Below are 9,922 nucleotides of genomic sequence, written 5' to 3'. Positions count from 1 at the left end.
GAGAGAGAGAGAGAGCCCAGGAACTGAACGATGTTAGTTAGGTTAGCTAACCAACTAAACCATGACTCAATATAATTAGTTATACATGGAGAATGATGAAAAATATCACACACAAAAAAATTGATAGTTTTATTAAAGAATAACTCAACGTCGTTTCCTCTCTCCCTCTCACTCGTGTATATATCTTCTAAGTAATCAGTTATAACGAATTCTTCTGATGATCAAAGTGAAACAAGTTACTTATGAGTATAATATGACATATATGTTTACACGATCACTGACAAGACTCACCCCGAATTTTACCTTAAAACCCGGAGTAAATCGTGAGGGGGACCACCTCCAAGGAAGATATTACCGAAAATTCGACATAACCTCCTTTGAAAATGGACAACCCTTTCTAAATAAAAACCTGCAAACACTTCTAAAATTCTCAATTCACCCTTAACTTCTGGAGCCTACGTGTTCCCCAACACAACCACCACCAATAACAACAACACAACATCATCCAAACATCAAAACATAATTATCCAAATAAGATAACATAAATCCTCCAACAAATATTCTAAAATGTCAACAAGCCTTTGCCCATAACCGAAATAATTTACATTAAACCCAAATATTCAGAGCTACTAGACACTAGCGGAAGCAAGAAAAACACAGGTAGGTTAAACAGGTAACCTACGGATGAAAGGTAGTGGAAATGCGGGTGACTATGCCTCGTCTCCTACTAGGGCCAACTCGTATTCTGCAGACTGGGCATTTTAAAACGAATGGCCCAGGGAAAAACATTTAATAACGTTAGAGTGAGTGGACAAAAAGAAATTATTAAAAATATTTATGCATTCTCATTTTAATTTCTAAAGAAAATATACTGCATGCGGCAGCTCAAAAACGCTCAACTCATAAACTGGCAATTTCACGACTAGCTCTGACTAGTCACCAACTCAAATAAAATGGAGCCTCTCAGGCTAAACTATATATAAACATATAGGTGTATGTATTTACACTCGTCAGACTCCTTCTATGAATCCTATGAACAAATTATAAAAATAGAAATTCATACAAGGCTACGACGCTTGCATCTAACGCTCACGTCGCGCTATAATGGAATTTTCCCTCATTATAACCGAAGAGGATGGTGTATTTATATACGTGTGGACTCCCTATATGAAAACCTAAATAAACCAAAAAAGAAAGTAGTTTTCATATAGGGCTATGACGCTTGTGTCTAACACTCACGTCACGCCATAATGACATTTTACCTCATTATGACGGACCAAGCACGTAGGGCTAGCTAGTATTTATATACATACTATACTCATAATATCCAATAAACATATCCACCGAAAATCTCATTTTCGGGATCTCTCCAAAGGAGGAAAATTTCCAAATATCCGAGAAAGAAATAAATCGCAGGAAAAAACATAAATGATCAACAAGATAATTCATCGCATGCTTTTCAATTAAAAAAAAGGTCCACTCACAAATTAGGCCTAAGCCTGATGTCACTCCGAGGCTTCTTCTGCTTGAGCCTCCTCTCGTCATGTTCTAAATATATAATTAATTTCCCACTAAAAAAATCCAATAATTTAACAAAATGGGCAAAATTAAACGTGAGCCTCCCACACACTCATCATTGCCCAACCTCGTCATTCTTAACTCCATACGGCTTAAACTTCACCGAACATACCAGCAGCTGTAAATACAACCTCTCCCAAAATACGACTTAAATCCTACGGCCGGATTCTACATTAATTAACCGCAAAAAATATCAAACTTCGAAAAATCACAAACCTATCCAAAACTCATCCAAAAATTCCATAAATCACATCAATAAACTCCCCTTAATATTCCACATTTAAAACCCTAAAAAATCTCCCCACCAGCGGCGGCCGGAGGCCGATTCCGGCGACCTCCAATTCCTTTGAAAATTTGACAGCATCTTCCTCTCAACCCCCCTCTACAACTTTCCTAACTAGCACAACACCCAATTCCAAGCCTAACTAGGCCAATCGAGCAAAAAAAAACACAAAAAGCCATAGAGCTTCCATTCACCGGTTCTCCTCACCTGAAGCAAACTAGACCGAGTCCTTCTAAGGCAAGGCAACTGGGTTGGAGACCTTCAAAACCATATATGGCTTGCCCGGATTGGTGGTCGGAGGAGGAAGTTCTTGTGACGTGAAGCTTAATGCAGTCGGACTTTTCGGGCCTGATATCTCCCTCCCGGCGGCGCTAGGGGGGCTGTCACCGGTCCAGGGAGGTAACTGGGTCGGAGGCCGACCGTTTGGGACCGGAGCGGCGGCAAACGGTGGCTGGACGGCGGCAGGCGGACGGCCAGAAGTTCGCCGGGGAGAGAGGGCTCGGGAGAGGGCTCGGGGAAGAGGGAAGAGAAAAGAGAGAAGAAGAAAGGCTTTGGGCCTCCACACCCGGTCCAAGCCTATATTATACCCAACTCCACTAAAAAAATTACACCCCAAAATAATATCCTAATAAAAATTACCTTTTACTAGCTAAAATTTACTATTTTTACCGTCGTCATAATTTTCTCCTACGAATAACTCTCCGAAATAATTGTCCCCCAAAACCCCTCTAGGGACCAATTAAACTATAACTTAGTTGACGGAGACGGTAAAATTCTTATTATAATCAAGCTAGTAAATAAGGTAAAAATTTAAGGGTCGGGATGTGACAATCACTGCCTAAAGTCGCATTTGAAAACATGTTAATTAAAAACATTGAAATGTTTAAGTTATCTAAAACTCTCATGATTGCAAGAATCAAGAGGAGGTGCAGACATCAGGAGGAGTCTGACACATACATGTCACTTTCAAATGTGAATGATACGTTGTACGTACTTTTTGGTTCCTTCAACCAAGGTTCTTTTTTCCCATAAAGATTTATTGTTACTTGCAAGGTTTTTAACGAGGTAACATGGAATACATCATACAAGGTTGACACGGCATAAGGAAGAGTGTTTAAGAAAAATAGATTTCATGATATGTGTCTTAGTCAAAGTATAATAGAAATAGGATTCGATGTCATATTGTAGTAGGAATATATATATATATATATACTTTTTTTATGTATTGTATCCTTTATATATAGATGTTTATTCTATCAATAAATACAACGATATTCTCCCTAAATTCTCTCTTAGTTTATTAACGAACCTAAATCCCCAACTTTCTCTTATTTGACACAGAGAGATTGGTTTTAGGGTTTGTGAGAAAGAGTATCGCATGTTTCTTTTGTTTTTATTTACACAGATGGCGAAACTATGTGTGGTGACAGATCGTAGAGTGTACCAGCTGCCGGCCTGCCGTTGGATTTTGGTAAACTCAGGAACAGAGAGAAGATTCCTCCAAAAGTTGTATGTCCTTCCGCATGTCACTCAGGAACAGAGAGAAGATTCCTCCAAAAGTTGTATGTCCCTCCGCATGTCGAGTTTGAAAAACTAGAGGTGGATATCCATTATGTCACATCCCAGGACCCATTCCGCCGTAACACGATATTGTCCGCTTTGGGCCCACCGGCCCTCACGGTTTTGTTTCCGGCAGCTCAAGAGCAGCTTCCCAGTAGGTCACCCATCCTGAGATTGCTCTAGCATCAACATGCTTAACCTCGGAGTACCCATCCCCTCCGAAGCCGCTGAGCCACCAAAAGGCCTCGTGTTAGATTGGAGGTGGGCATGTAAATATACAGCACATAACCCCTCTCCGTTTGGCCGATGTGGGATATTAAAATCCACCCCCCTTGGGAGTCTGACGCCCTCGTCGGCACACTCGCACCACACGGCAGAGTGGCTCTGATACCATTTGTCACATCCCAGGACCCATTCCGCCGTAACACGATATTGTCCGCTTTGGGCTCACCGGCCCTCACGGTTTTGTTTCCGGCAGCTCAGGAGCAGCTTCCCAGTAGGTCACCCATCCTAGGATTGCTCTAGCATCAACATGCTTAACCTCGGAGTACCCATCCCCTCCGAAGCCGCTGAGCCACCAAAAGGCCTCGTGTTAGATTGGAGGTGGGCATGTACATATACAGCACATAACCCCTCTCCGTTTGGCCGATGTGGGATATTACACATTATATTTCCCATTTTATGTTTCCCAGACCCACAGTGGTTAGTTCGCCTGATGGTGAAATTCCCTATTATTTTATGCATCCCATAGTGGTCGAGGATGATTTACTTTTGGTTGGGGGTTGGGTGCCTTCTCTTAGTTTTAATCCTAACATTGATCTTGCTTATGAGATTGCTGATCATCTTAAACCCATCCCATCTCCTCTTCGCCTCTCCAATCCGGACTTGTGTTCTTCGTTGACGACCCAATCCAAGCGTGGTGTTTTCTTTTACCGATTTAAGTCTTCAAATTATGTTTTGGACGCAACAGACCCACAAAAGCTCTCTTTTCATAGGTTTCAACTCTTCTATCATGGCTACACTCAAGAAGTCCTTCCTAATCCGCCTGATGATATTAGAGTGTTGAGGCAAACTGGTTAGGGACACAAGTTCCATATTATTACTCGCTCCAATCCCCGTCGGACCCCTTTACCATAATTAAGTAGGATTACTCCATCATTGCATCGTGCACTCCTTAGTGAGTTGAGTCCCGTAGCATACATTTTTGACTTGTTCAAGAGAAATGGTATAGATGTCTTCATTAGTTCACAGCTGCTGTTGAATATCAAAGTTTTTTGATTGGGCTCGCACATTCTGGGAAACTTGTTTGTTGTCCTATGGATTCCTATAGAAATCTTGATGAGCTTACACCTAGCAGGGTACTACATGATATGTTTGATATCTGCATGCTCAGGTTCTTTTGATGCTTATTGTGTTTTTATGGGATTGTATAAAGATGGTGAGGTCGACTACATTTGGTTAGTATACACGCTTCAAGGCCAGGATGCGGATGTTCATGTTCATATGCCTTTTGTGTTGTTTCAAGTTTTCATTCAGAATTGTGTCATCTGCATAATTGTTGAAGCTTCAGATCATTATGATTTCTCTGCCGACAGTTTCTTATGTAAGACTTTTGTATGTGCTGACCCGCTGAATAATGGCGATAAAGTATGATAGAATCAACCATGTACCCCCTCATTACATCAGCAATTAGCTCGATAGTTATTAGCCCGGCTAATAATCCATCTAGCATAGACAGTACCTCTTCTGCTCAATAGAGCTCATCATGAATTGAAATGTTAAACCTCTAATTTGTATTTCTCTTTAGTTTGCCCTATTGACTCTCTCTCTCTCTTCAAAGTGGTTATCACTTTGTGCCTTTTGTTTTTCCAGTTGATGTTGGTATTTACTGTCTTGGAACATAACCTATTATTATGATGGGGCTGCTGAACTATATACTTGCTTGTAGTAACTAGAGAGCACGTACATTTCGAAGATTGCACTATAATGCATTAGCTCAGTGTAAATGAGCTTGGCTAGGCATGGACGAACAAACAAATATGTGAATATAGATGGATCTTGGCTAGGCATATTTGTGATGGTTCCAATTTAGGAAAAATGTCCATTTAGTATTAATCTTAGCTCTTCATTGCCAATTTCAATGACAATCTTTTTTATAAACCCATTTGAATAAAGGTAGTTTTTTTGTGCCCAAATGAACAACTCTTTACTTAAAGTCTTAACAGACAATATTATTTTAAGACTATTTTGCCCTCATCACTTAAACATACATAGAGAGAGAAGATTTGGCCAGAACCTCACTGGACTCCAGTCACCGGCCGCCGGACTCCGGTTACGGTCACCGCAATCTTGTCGGATTTTTTTAAATGTCACCGGAATCTCGCCGGTCGTCGGAAATCTCGCTGGATTTTTTAAAAATGTCATCATACCTTGCCCAGACATTGTCGGAAGTATATCGCACCATCGCTGAAGTTTAATTAAGAGGCAGTAATGATGAAAAATATTTTACGTGGGGGGGGGGAGGGAATAAACTTCTACTGAGATTTTAAATTGGGGGGGGCAGTAAACTTTTACTGAGGTCAATAAAATCTTATTGGGAAGCAGTAATGATGAAAAATGTTTTACTGGGGGGCAGTAAACTTCTACTGAGATTTTACTGGGGGACAATAAACTTCTATTGGGGAGCAGTAAACTTCTATTGGGGTCAATAAAAACTTAAATAGAAGGCAATAAAGATGAAATATCACCACAACATCCCCAAATAATGTATACAATGCAGTGGACCAGATTTGAAGTACCATCACATATCAAAGCACAATCATATCAATGTCCACCTGAACTATGTCCATCTAGTTTGACAGCTACAACAATCCAGAGATTGGACTGTTATATTTTCACTTTTTAATGGTAAAAAAACTTAATGGCGTTGATGTAGTGACTCTTCTCACTTTTTACCTTGATCACACAATCATGTCAAGCTTTGATGGCCTTCATGTAGTGACTCTTCTCGTACATCAAATTATGGAGCTGCAATGCCGTCAAGTCCACCGAAGCCTTTGTGCTCTCTTTCTCTGATTTCACGTTGTCCTCTCAATCTATCGTTCGTCTACAATTCAATCAATCCATAAAATTTGAGAACTAAAAACCTTAATTCCGATCAAAAATTACAGAAGGCAGAGAGTGACGAGCTCACGTGTTTAAAGACCGCCGCCGCCAGCTTCACACCACCCGCTTGCCGTAGTTTTGGAATCCGACTTCAATCGAGAGACGAGCGCGCGGCGCCGAAGTAGGCGACCAGAGACGAAGGGAGGTATCGGTCTTTGAACTCTGGGTTATGGCGTCAATGACGCCGCTAGACATCTCTCCACCATCATCGTCGTGTGTTAGTCGATGAGAGGAGATCGAACGACTCGCCGAAGCTAATCCCTAGCGAGATCCGGCATCGCAATCATTTCAGAGCAAGCTTCTACTAGTATTGGCCTCGCCGGAGCTGGGAAGGGTTGGTGGAGAGAGAGAGGAGAGAGAGATGTTTGATCTGATCAAATCCAAAACCGTTGCCGACTTCTTCTCTGGCCAGAGGTGATGTTGATGCTCCTCGATCGAGACGCCGTCGTTGACGCCATCTTCTGTCATGGAGGAGCACTTAAGCTTCAACGTGGTGGTGGAGAGAGAGAGAGAGAGAGAGAGAGAGAGAGATGAGAGAAGTTTCAGATCGGGGTGAGTTAAAAGAGAGATAGGGTGAGGATAAAAAAGTATTTTTCTTAAAAATCATTGAAATGGCTCATGGAAAAGTTTTTAATTGGAATAGGCTTAGAAACCATATTTTTATGCATTTAGGCATTTTCCCTTGAATTTTTTCTTTTTAAATAGATTTATTGAATTACCTATTTTGTATATATGTTTTTGTTTGCTCAAATTAGATCACATGTGTTTTTAGCTGATTATTTAATTAATATTATCTATGTTTTAGAAAATATCTGATTGGGGGTTGTAATCACCTTCTAAAAATTCACACGTTGTTGCATCTATGTCGTTGGTTCAAACATATATTGTACGATTTACATCTGAACCATACACGCCTCTTTTTCTTTTCTCTTCTTTTCCTTTCTCCTTCTGCTTTGCGCCAAAACCATTCATTCACTTACCCAAATTTTAGTTATGCTTAGCTCTTGAGAACTGAGTGAATTCTACTGTCCAAGAGGTTCAGTTTCACCATCTAGACAAAGTTTAATTCTTGTGTCGTCTCAAAGTAATATGATACATTCAAATGCATTCTATGTTGCCTAATTAAAAACCTTGTCAAGTAACAATAAAACCTCATGGGCAAACATAACCTTGATCGAAGGAACAAAAAGAGTCAACGCATTATTCTCATTTGAAATTGACATATATGTGTCAGACTCTCCCTGATGTCTGTAATGTATTTAGCTAATTATTTAATTAATATTATCTATGTTTTAGCAAATATCTGATTGGGGGTTGTAGTCACCTTCTAGAAATTCACACGTTGCTGCATCTATGTCGTTGGTTCAAATATATCTTGTTAGATTTACATCTGAACCATACACGCCTCTTTTTCTTTTCTCTTCTTTTCCTATCTCCTTCTGCTTTGCGCCAAAACCATTCATTCACTTACCCAAATTTCAGTTATGCTTAGCTCTTGGGAACTGAGCGAATTCTACTGTCCAAGAGGTTCGGTTTCACCATCTAGACAGAGTTTAATTCTTGTGCGGTGTCAAAGTAATATGATATATTCATATGCATTTTATGTTGCCTCATTAAAAACCTTGCCAAGTAACAATAAAATCTCATGGGTAAAAATAACCTTGGTCGAAGGAACAAAAAGATATATTCAGATGCATTTTATGTTGCCTCATTAAAAACCTTGCCAAGTAACAATAAAATCTCATGGGTAAAAATAACCTTGGTCGAAGGAACAAAAAGAGTACAACACATCATTCTCATTTGAAATTGACATATATGTGTCAAACTCTCCCTGATGTCTGCAACCCCCCCTACTTTTACAATCATAGGAGTTTTAGATAACATAAGCATCCTTATACTTTTAACATGTTTTTCAAATGTGACCTTAAACAGTGATGTAGTAAATAAATTTGCCACACTTTCCTCATAACTAACTTGTTTCACTTTGATCATGAGGAGACTTGTTATAGCTGATTACTTAGAAGATATATACTAGGTGTTTCTCAATACATAACTCATTTGAAAACAACCTCTATGTGGGTTAGAGAAATACCCAATATCCTGAGTTGATCACAAAGTTATGTCGAAGTTGACTGATCTGTAAAATATAGATTTTCTGATTTTTCTTTTACTACGGTTTTCTTGACGCATGGCTTATGGCAATGGCTATGTGATGTAATCCATCATGCCATATACTCTCTTCTCTTTGTAGGAATAGAATAAACTCAATAATAATAAGTATCCAAAGATTAATCTTATGACAACCCAAAGACATTGCGTGGACGCATAGCTAAATATAGCTATAATTAACAAGTTCACAATGAATGAGATGTCGAGTCTTATATATTGTGTTGGGTACAATAATACGCTTATTTGTACTTATATTAGGTAATTCAACCTCTAAAACGTGTTCGTCATCATCTCTTAGACGAAACAAATCCCTTTAACATTGTAATTGATGAACTTACTTCTCTCTTTCTCTATATATTTAATGTATTCCAAATTTCATAATTTTTTTTTCCAATTTAGCAATAATGATGTCTAATATACAAAAATTAATTTCCTTTTGATATTGTATTCATATACAATTATTCAATTTTCAATTCAAATACCATGTATTTTTACTTTATAACTCAGCCCTTTACTACATCTCTCAATCGAGAACCGAGAATTTTAATTGTAGCGCGTACATCTACATGAAGTTTAGCCTAACATCTGATTTGAATTAGTTTCACATTGACTAATATTATAGTTTTTTTGAAGTTAAATTTTTGGAGTATGAAATCGTACAAATATAACTGAATACTAATGAGCTTTAGAAAAAGTAACTAACCTAGTTCCAAAATTAAAGGAAATACAATTAAAATAACGTACTACTGAGCTTTAGAAAAAGTAACTAACCTAGTTCCAAAATTAAAGGAAATACAATTAAAATAACGTAAGGAAGAAAAGGGTGTCCAAATCATTGGCTACCCAGAAAGAATTCCTTTCTACTTGCATTTTAAATAAATAAATAAAAGAACACTATCTAGTTTGACCAGTCAAACGTACATTAAAAGCTGTCATCAAGATTAGTTGGAATGGGACATGCATTGACTAATTGTATTGTTTTCCCTTACTTTGACTACTACTAGAGCAAAAGAGATTGCTAGATTCACTCCCTCCCAAACAACCCTTAAAAACCCAGAAAAAAAAAAAAAAAAAACCATTNTAAATCAGACAGAGATGGAAGACAATGATCTATGAAGATTAATTGCATACTAATATATATTCAAGATGATTCGAATTTANAATGTT

The sequence above is a fragment of the Fragaria vesca genome, linkage group LG2 (assembly GCF_000184155.1).
Source record: "Fragaria vesca subsp. vesca linkage group LG2, FraVesHawaii_1.0, whole genome shotgun sequence".
In the NCBI taxonomy this organism is placed as follows: domain Eukaryota; kingdom Viridiplantae; phylum Streptophyta; class Magnoliopsida; order Rosales; family Rosaceae; genus Fragaria; species Fragaria vesca.
The sequence above is the reverse complement of the archived record's forward strand: the minus strand, read 5'-3'. Positions refer to the sequence as shown.